The sequence below is a fragment of the Sapajus apella genome, unplaced genomic scaffold (assembly GCF_009761245.1).
Source record: "Sapajus apella isolate SASKATOON/1434 unplaced genomic scaffold, GSC_monkey_1.0 scaffold52, whole genome shotgun sequence".
Classification (NCBI taxonomy): Eukaryota; Metazoa; Chordata; class Mammalia; order Primates; family Cebidae; genus Sapajus; species Sapajus apella.
This window is the reverse complement of record NW_022436992.1, coordinates 1,503,041-1,513,179: the sequence shown is the minus strand read 5'-3', so window position 1 is coordinate 1,513,179 and position 10,139 is coordinate 1,503,041. Positions and strand designations below refer to the sequence as shown.

The window sequence follows — 10,139 nt, the reverse complement described above, 5'->3', positions numbered from 1 at the left end:
AATGGTTACATATACTGTGGCACATCACTGGCTAAATAAATATGCCACAGTTTATTCATATCTTAAGATACTATACAGTAGATAAAAACTAATTAGATACATATATACTGATTTGAATGTTTAGTGAGAAGACATGTAAAATTAAAATTTTAAAATATTTCATATTTCATATATTGTTACATAAAAATAAGCAAAGAACTAACTGCTTTACTTGAAAAAGGAAGTTTTCGTTAAAGGATGAGCAAGTCAAGAAGGAGATACGCCTTTAGATAACTGAAGTAAAGGAAGGTACTAGATGTTACCCCTTTTCTTTATGGAAAAGGGAAAGGAACAATCCCTGAGAGTGAAAAACAAAATACAATGAATCACATCAGAAAGGAACCTCGAAACTTGTGTTCTCTTTGCCCAAGGAGCGGAAGAACACTCATCTACAGCAAGCAGTGGCTACCAGCAGGTGGCAGCACCTGCCAGCTTCATGCTCAGGAGAGCTACTCCCGCTATCATTGAGTTTTCTCCCTATTCTGTTCAAAAATAATTCTCTAGTAACCTACTATAGAAGTGATCCCTGAAAGTATAAAGGTCTGTCCTGTGCCTTAGTTGGCGCTAGGAATTTTATTCCTGTTTTGTTGATGGAAACATTTCTCCCACCTCCATCCCTACAATCATTCTATATATATAAATATATATAGAATTACATATATAATAAATATAAAACATTATGTATATATAATATATAATTACATATATTATATATGTTTATACATATATGCATATACATATATACACACACGTATATGTGTATATATTATATATACAGTATCTATTATGTTATATACATATATACATTATATATCTACATTACATTCATATGTACATATATAATATATAATTACATATATACATATTTTAAATGTAATTATATATTATATATGTATGTATAACATATTTTATAAACATATTACATGTACATACATATATATATAATTACATTTCACAAATTTAACAAATACCTTGGGCTTTTAAGTATTATTTCTTGGCTGGGCATGGTGGCTCACACCTGCAATCCCAGCACTTTGGAAGACCGAGATGGGAAGATTGCTTGAGGCCAGGTGTTTGAGGCCAGCCTGGGCAAAATAGCAAGAACCTGCCTCTACAAATGTTTCTTTAATTAAAAAAATCATTTTTTTAAAGTTTAAGTCACAAAATTCCTAATTAGCATAGAAGCCTACAACTGGCAATCAGAAGCCATCACCATCCACCTGACAGCACTCCCCTAATGCTTTCAGGACGTTACTCCCTGCTCTGTAGCTCTCTGCACACGGGACCCAGGTCCCCGGTTGGTGGAGGGCTCTTTTCCGTGGTGAGGAGACACTAGAAAGATGATGTTTTTTCCGCAGAAACAAACCACATATGTCTTGCCCCAGTATAGATTTGAGGTTATTTCTAATTCTCCTTTGTGTCAGGAGATCGCTGTCACTGAAAATTTTTAATGCTCAAAATGGCAAAAATTATATCTTATGTTCCCTTGGATATCTAAGTGGCCATAGTGAGTTGGAAGTTGATATAAGAGTCTGGGGTACAACAGACTGATCTGGATATACAGGTAAACACAACTATTAGAATATTTTGAGATACTAATTGATGTTTTCTTCCCTGGAATATTTCATTAAAAAAATTCTAAACTTTCCCCCTTACCACCTCCATTCAAGAAGATGGACCTGTTTAAATCAATTGTCTTAGGGGAGGAGCACAACAGCAAAAGCCAATCTGCTGACCTCTGGCTAAAGCACACACTCAGATGAGACCAAACATCACAGCAGAGGGAATGCATTTGAGTCTAAACTCAGAATTCCATTCAGTCGTGTGGGGCTGGGAGGAAATCTGGTGTTGGAGTCTGAAGGGTTAGGAAGATTTCAGAAAGGAATGGCCATAGACTTCTAGTGGTTTCCAAGCCCCAGAAGGGCAGAGCAGTGGGTAGGTCCTGAGGAGATGGGCCTACATTGTGGAATATAATTACATGTAATTTAGATTTGTAATTATACAAATTACAAATCTAAATTTGTAATTTGGGGTATATGTAATTTATACAAATCTAAATTACATATACCCCAGATAATTTAGAATGTAAATTTTCTGCCCAGGGTGTTACCTGGGCAGAGTTTTTGGGGGAGTGGGGAAGAGCAAAGGACGATAAGACTCCAGAGGGTCTTAGGGGGCCTTATTCCTATCTCTGGCTTCAACTAACACCTCTTTGCTGGTGGCTTCTTGATTTACTTCTTCCCAAAAACCTAAACCAAGCTTTGGGTACAGACCTGAAACTGCCTGCTGGCTTCATTCCAGGACACATCCTATGGGAACTAAACTTTAATATGTCCAAATCATAACTCATTTGGTTTAATTTTTCTGGCCAAATAATAAGATAAAAACCACAAAAGCATTAAAAAATAAAATGTTTATTAAATTGCCTGGCAAGAAGTACACATCAGTGAATGCATCACTGAGAACTTTACAGAGAAGAGTTAGGAGGATTTGAGTGCTAGGAAAGGGAGAGTTCAGGCTAGGATGCTGATTAAAGATTGAATGAATCCATGTGTCTCTTCCATTTTTCACTGCTCAGCAAAGTTCTTTTAATAGGTCTGTTAGGTCTGTCTTCGTAGGGTCACTCAATTTCATGGTTCTTTCTCCACAACTTTGGATGAAATATCTTATTTTATGTTGTCATGTCCTGGGGCAAGTGTAAGTGGAAAATTTCTCTTTGACAATTTTACCTCTTTTCTTTTGCCATTAAAATCATTGTTTTGCATCTAAACACTGCTTGTTTTCCATCTGTAGAATAGATCCTCAGAATGAGATTTCTAGTCCAATAGGTATGTGGATTTGTGATTTTATTAGAAATTGTCCAGGTAACGTCTGGGCACAGTGGCTTCCACCTGTAATCCCAGCACTTTGGGAGGCCAAGGAGGGTGGATTACCTCAGGTCAGGAGTTCAAGATCAGCCTGGCCAACATGGCAAAACCCTGTCTCTACTAAAAATACAAAACAAAACAAACAAACAAACAAAAACTAGCTAGGGGTGGTGGCACACACCTGTAGTCCCAGCTACTTGGGAGGCTGAAGCAGGAAAATCACTTGAACCCAGGAGCCGGAGGTTGCAGTGAGCCAAAATCGCACCACTGCCCTCCAGCCTGGGCAGCACAGTGAGACTCCATCTCAAAAAAAAAAAAAAATTTGTCCAAATATCTTTCAAAAGTGTTGTAGAGAGTCACTCACCATCAATAATCATATGCATTTTTATTTCCTTCCTCTTTGTCAGTTTTGCATGCTAGTTCTTTTAATTTTTTGTTACAAATATGCAACTAGAAGAAATAAGACCTGGTGTTCAATAGATAAATAGGGTGATCATATATAGTTAACATTAATCTATTGTACCTTTCAAAATAGCTAAAAGAGAATAATTTGAATGTTTCTAGCCTGAAAAAAAGATGAATGTTTGAGGTGATAGATATCACAATTACACTGTTAATTATATGAACATATCAAATTATCACATGCACTCTGAAAACATGTACATCTATGTGTCAATTTAAAGCAATACAAATAGAAATCTTTTTTATTTAAATTATTTAATTATTTGCCAATCTTGGATGTGAAAACTATTTCATTTGTGTATTAATTTACATTTCCCTACTAGTAAGATTGAGTTTTCTATTGTAGGTTTGTTAGCTGTCTGCATTTCTTCATTTTACCAATTTCCTGTTCAAATCGTTTGCCCATTTTTCTATTAGCGTGTTTTAAAAATAAATTTGTAGGCATTCTTTGTATGTTAGATATACTGACCTGTGTATCAGATGTATTAAAATTATTTTGTTTATCTTATCATTTATGTTTTCTTTCTGGTAACTTTTAATCATAAACATGAAAAAATAATAGTCCAATATGCCAATCTAATCATTTAGGACTTCGGGATTTTATGTCTTCTTAAGGAGTCCTCATTCCCAAGATTTTACACCTATTCTTCCAATATCTAAATAAAATATCCTCATCATATATGATTTTGTGTGTGTGTGTGTGTGTGTGTGTGTGTGTGTGTGTGTGTGTGTGGTGTTCGTCTTCTCTCTCTTGGTAGGGCACCCAAAGAGATAAGCTGGTTTCTTCCTTCAGCCTTGTAGCCCCTCGGATTCTTGGAGATGCTGCTGTTGCCTGGAGCTTCCTATCTGATTACAGCAGTACATGTGGTGATGTCAGATGCCAATGTGGACTCAGTCTTTGGTGAATGGAGATATGAATGGGAAAACAGAGAAGGGGGCATGGATATGTGGATGTGGCTAGATACTGCATGGAATTCAACTTCCCACAATGGAAGTGAAGTGGAATAAAGTGAGTGCTAAGGACCCACTTCGGGAAGGCCTCAGGTGTCCACTACATGTGGGGTCTCTGATAAGCCTTGTGGAGTGTAGGGAAAGATCAGAGAATTCCTCCTCCAAATCTGAGAGAATGATTCCTTTCCTTGCTAGTGCCCCTGGTGTGGGTGTTTAGATTTTTTTTCTGCCTTACAAGTGCATTTGATAGAAAAGTTTGCATTTCTTTGTTTCCCTTCCCTCCCGGATATCAGCAACAGTTCTGGCCACTCTCCAAGGTGTTGGAGTTGCACCCTGCCCTCTGGCTTACTCTTTAGACACTTATTTCTAGATAAAGACCTTGGTACATATTGGGCCATTAGGCAGCTTGCAAATTGGATCATGGATGAGCAGGCCCAGGATTTTTGCTTCACCCTAGCTGGCCATGTGTGAGATAGGGTACTACTGATGAGCGGCTCTTGTTTTGGGGTACATGAGGGGAGAAACACACAGGCTGCAGTGTTGGTCACCTCCTCCTGGTGTTTGTCTTAGATCTTTGCCTTTTCAATCTAAAAACTCCCACCACCACCTCACTTATTCAGATTCAAACCTTCCGCTATGCTGTGGAGTAATATAATTCTGCCAAAGAATGTTTGGCTCTATCCTTTATCTCATTCCTGAAATCCTACACATGAATCTAGCATGAAACGTTTCTGCAGCAGACCTCAGGAGAGCTGCTTTCATCACATCGCAGATGACCAGTGCCTCCCTCACTCTGTCTTCTCTTGTTCAAGTCTCCATTTTGGAAACACCTTTCTTGCTATACCTTGGAACCCTCTCTAGAACATGATGCTTTTCTATTTGTTCTTCAGCTCCATTTGCATAGCAAAGTTTGGGCAAGGGTTGCTCATATAAGTACCTCCTTAGAATCAACTAACCATGCCTACTTCCTGCCTAGTTCAGGGAAAGAGTCTATCACAGGGGAGGGAGAACTTTGGAAGGAGACTAAGGAAATACAGGTAGATGCTGTGGAGAAAAACCAGGAGAGAGTAGTGGCATAGAAGCCAATGGAAAAAAGAATATAAGAAGGAAGAAGTATTTTATCTTTGGAAAAAGATATCTCCCTGGCAGAGAGGATGAGAACAATGGACATTTCAAGGTGCCTGCATGCTTTGTGTTCCTAAGTGGAGCAGTGCCTACCAAGGTGGAACAGGGTGGGCAAGGGTACCAGTGGGAGTGGGTCCAGTGGAGAGGAGTATTTTATTTCTGAGGTTGTTTAGAATTGCTTGTACATGGTGATAATAGAAAGCAGATGAATATTCAGTTGAGTTTATTATTGCTTTTAAATTCTTTACACCCAGGCACTCCCTTACTGTACCCAGGGTGGGCCACTCCCATCCTCCATCAACCCATTAGTACACCACTGAAGTGGAGAAACCCATTATGAAAAATTTATTTGGTCTAGAATTGATGAGTTTGGGACAAGCAGAGAGGCCCAGAACTACAAGGAAGGCGAACTCTACTGTTATCTGCTTAATAAAGCAAGCTATTGATTTTAAAGGCATAGCAGTAAAGAGAGGCATTCCTGACCTAGAAAACAGAGAAACAGATAATATTTAAGAGGAAGAGAACACCTACACTTATGGTGACATACATCTTCTCCATTATCGCAAATTCTGGGGAAAAATCTTGTAGATTGGCTTGGATTGTGGGTGAATGATGAATCATGGAAATGGGGTAAAGAACAGAAACAACCCATCACAGAAGGCAGACAAAGTGATATCATGAGTTCATGAAGAGCTAGGACTCAGAGCCAAAGAGATCATGAAGAACCTCAGGAGTCTTGGAGGGGCACTGGACTTCACAGGGCATTGTGTAGGAGCAGAACTTTTGGAGTGTGAGTGCGAAGAGGCAGAAATCCATTTGTTCCTTCCTGGCTTCCTATAGTAAGAGGGACAGGCAAGTGGGCTCGGGTGCACTCAAGGAAAGGAAGTATAGAGCAGGCAGCCCTGGCCTGGCCTCTTGAGGTCTTAAGCTCATGTGTGGAAGATCTTTGAGGCTGGTAGACCAAAGAGATTCACAGTGGAAACCTACCAGCAATGCAGTGTGGGTTTGAATGGTGGGTCCCTTCTGATGAATTTCTTAAGAACCAAACACAGTAAACAGAGCAGTAGAAACAATTGGGATCTTGGTTTCAAACATTAATCACAGTATGCCTTCAACAAAAGTCAGTTGCATTAATCAAAATGACCCAATGGGAGTGAAAAGTGGTGGGAAAAAAATAGGATGTAAGAACTCAAATTTACATATAGAGGTAGGTAGAGTTGGGCTCAAATAGGTCCTGGAGCAATTACTCAGTGGACCCATAACAATCACTGAGCAACTACTTTGTGTAAAACATTATCTTAGGGACTAGAAATAAAAAACTGCATAAGACCTTGTCCTTAACCAGTGGAGTTTCTGTTACAGAGCTTGTCATTCTGGCATAGGGTGAATTGTGCCTTCCCCACTTTTTTTTTTCTTCTGTACCAGGATTTCCTGATTATCTTTCAAGATTTAGTCCAAATTTACTTTCTTGATGAAACTATCCAACAATGCCAAGAAAAAAAAATTAGCTCTTTCCCTCTTTGCTTCTAAAGACTTCTTTTAAACTCATGTTATCTGGACTTTCTTGCTATCTCTATACTCGTCTTCCTTGGTAGACAGCGTAGAAGAGGAGCATTTTGTGTGGTTTAGATTTGAATCTGTTAGATTCATGATGTTTATTAACATGTGCATTGACCCATAAGTTGGGTTTGAAATTGGTAGATGTTTAACTGGTATTTTAAAAAGCTGGAGTAGAAGAGAACGGAAATCGTCAAAGTGATTCACCCATTAAGTATGAGTAATGTTTCATGAAATTTGTTTCTATTATTTATGTGGGTGTCTTGAGTCACAATGTAAAATATTTTTACTAAGGATCATTTTAAAAATCAATAAAGTGCTCGTGGCTCAGTAGTTTGGGATAATAGACTATAGGAAGAAACCTAGAGCTAGAGATTCCGAAGTTTTCAGATTATAAACAGATCTATACTATACTTATAAAGCAGTGAGTTACACAAGTTTATAACTTAAATAAACAAAATAGCAAACATGTCTATAAATTAAGGCAGGAGTCAGCAAACTATTTCTGTAAAGATAGTAAAGATTTTAGGTTTTATAGGCTATAAGTTTCCTGTCACGACTCTGTAACTCTACCATTATAGCAAAAAGTAGCCACAGATGATGTGTAAAGAAATGAGTGTGGCTGGGTTCCAATAAAATGTGAATTTTATATAATTTTCATGTGTCAGGAAATAGTCTTTTGATTTGTTTCAACCATTTATGAATGTAAAAGACATTCTTAGCTCATGATATTTTAAAAGATAGTATATTAATAGAATCATTTGGGGCCAGGAGTTCAAGACCAGCCTGGCCAACATGGTGAAACCCTATCTCTACTAAAAATACAAAAATTAGCTAGGTGTGGTGGTGCACACCTGTAGTCCCAGTTACTTGGAAGGCTGAGGAAAGAGAATCGCTTGAATCTAGGAGATGGCGGTTGCAGTGAGCCAAGATCACACTACTGCACTCCAGCCTGGGTGACAGAGTGAGACTCCATCTCAAAACAAACTAACAAAAAGAAGAAAGAAAACATAGTTTGTTACTGTTACTCGAAGCTCCCAAGAGGAGGAGGCATGTCACATCTTAGGGGCCCACACAGGGCCTGTGTGTTGGAAGCACTGAGGTTGTTCAGGAGGCAAAGGGAGAGGGAAAGATTGCCAGAGCCTTATTATTGTGAATTTTGTGCAAAGAATGGGGTAAGCTAGAAACACAGGTTTAAGCTTGGCTGGCTTGAGTAATTCTGGGGATAAAAGCTATGCCTGGTTGTCTGATACCTGGTCCTTGGTGATTAGGGTAGGTGAATAAAGGCCTGGAGTGTGAAAGCTCAATAGACGAGGTGATTGAGTTTGTGGGCTCTGGATTTGGTTGATTCATATTTGAAAATCAGAGTCATGGGTGGGTTTATCTTTAGGAATTCGCTAATCCTAGGAGAGGCAGTCTCTGGCGTCACCAAGGCTCCAGATGTCAAAGCCACAGAATATAGAAAAGATGCGGTTAACACACACGGGCTGTGTACAAATAGGTGATGGACTGGGTTTGGATCATGGGCTGTAGATTGCTAACCCATGGGCTAAGAGAAGAACGATAATGTCAAATACCAAACATGCAGTTGTAAAAAGTAAAAAGTAAATTAGGAGTATCTCATGAAGCTTCTTATCTTTGCCAGTAAACACTGAAGAAATTGTTATTTATCATAAAGGTTGAGCATCTCTAATCTGAAAATCCAAAATGTGAAATTCTTTGAGTACTGACATGACACCACAAGTGGAAAATTTCACAGCTCATCTCATGTGGTGGGTCCCAGTCAAAACACAGTCAACACTTTGTTTAATGCACAAAATTACTTAAAATATTGTATCAGATTAACTTCAGGCTGTGTACAAGATGTATGTGAAACTTAAGTGAATCTTGTGTTTAGTATTTGCATTCTGTAAATGCAAATACTTCAAAATCTGAAAAACCTCAAATCTGAAACATTTCTTTTTCCAGAAATTTTAGATAAGAAATACTCAACCTGTAATAGGAAACAACCTGTATCCATTTAAATTTAATGAAGACATTTCCCCCTTTTAGCCAATTATTCTGTTCGTTCTGCTCCTGTAGCCTCCTAAAAATAAACATTTCCTAACCTGCTCTTTTCTTATCTTTACTGAGAAGGCCAATAGCCAGAACAGACATGGAATTCTCAGATTAGTTAGTGTCACCATGATTGTATCTTCCCAAACCCTCTTTCAAAATAGTAGCATAATCTCTCTGTTTTGTGTGTGTTCTCATCATTTTACCCAAGGCTAAATTAACATTTTTGGAGCTTCTAATCTAATTATATCATTGTGAATTCCTTGAGGGCAAGGATGATTTTTTTTTCTCGTGTTGCTTCCTTGCTCAGATTCTCTCACTGTCTTCTCCCTGCAGTTGGGAGACAATCCCATGTCTGTTCATGGCCCTACACCTTCCGCGATCTAGTGCCTTCTCCTGCATGTTGTTTCAGATGCATCTCTTGACAAGTTCTCCCATTTTCAGTAGCCATGTTGTTGATCTTCTGATGGACAAATGTGTTGGGTCTTTTTATTGGCTGTTCTTTCCATCTGCAATAACTTCCACCCTTTGCCCATCTCATTCCTAATTCTTGAGATATTACCCTTCTTATCAACTTGTTTCCCTGTAAGTCTTTCCCTCAGCTGCCTGTGATCTTCCTTCACAGAATATTTTACAGTTTGTATCTGTACAATTATAAACGTCATCACATTCTGATGCTGGTCTCTTCTATTAGGCCTTAGACCCTTGAGGGCTGAGTGCCTGGTACACATTAGCGACTCAATAAACATTCGTGGAATGAATGAATGAGCAAAAGCAAATGCAGGGCCCCTTGAGGAACAGTGAGGAGCCTGGAGCTCAGGGTGAATAGTGATCACTGTGCTGTGTATATTGGTTCTCAGATAGTTCTATTAGTTTTGCAAATCCTCATTCATATTTGATAGCATTTTCAAGGAGCAGCAGCCTAGCAGAAAATGCTTCATGCAAACTCCATGAAAGAATTCTCAGCCTGTCCAGAAAGAGAGGGAATCAGACAAAAGTTTAGGGCGTTTTAAGGATGATCATAGGTGTGCATGTGGGGGTAGGGCAAGACCACTTAGTGATGATCCTCCCACCCAGAGAGCA

General features: G+C 38.7%; 1 pseudogene; it reads right to left on the bottom strand.

Annotated features, from left to right (window-relative positions):
• Nucleotides 1-380: 380 nt before the first annotated feature.
• Nucleotides 381-584, bottom strand: LOC116527032 (annotated as a pseudogene).
• Nucleotides 585-10,139: the final 9,555 nt, after the last annotated feature.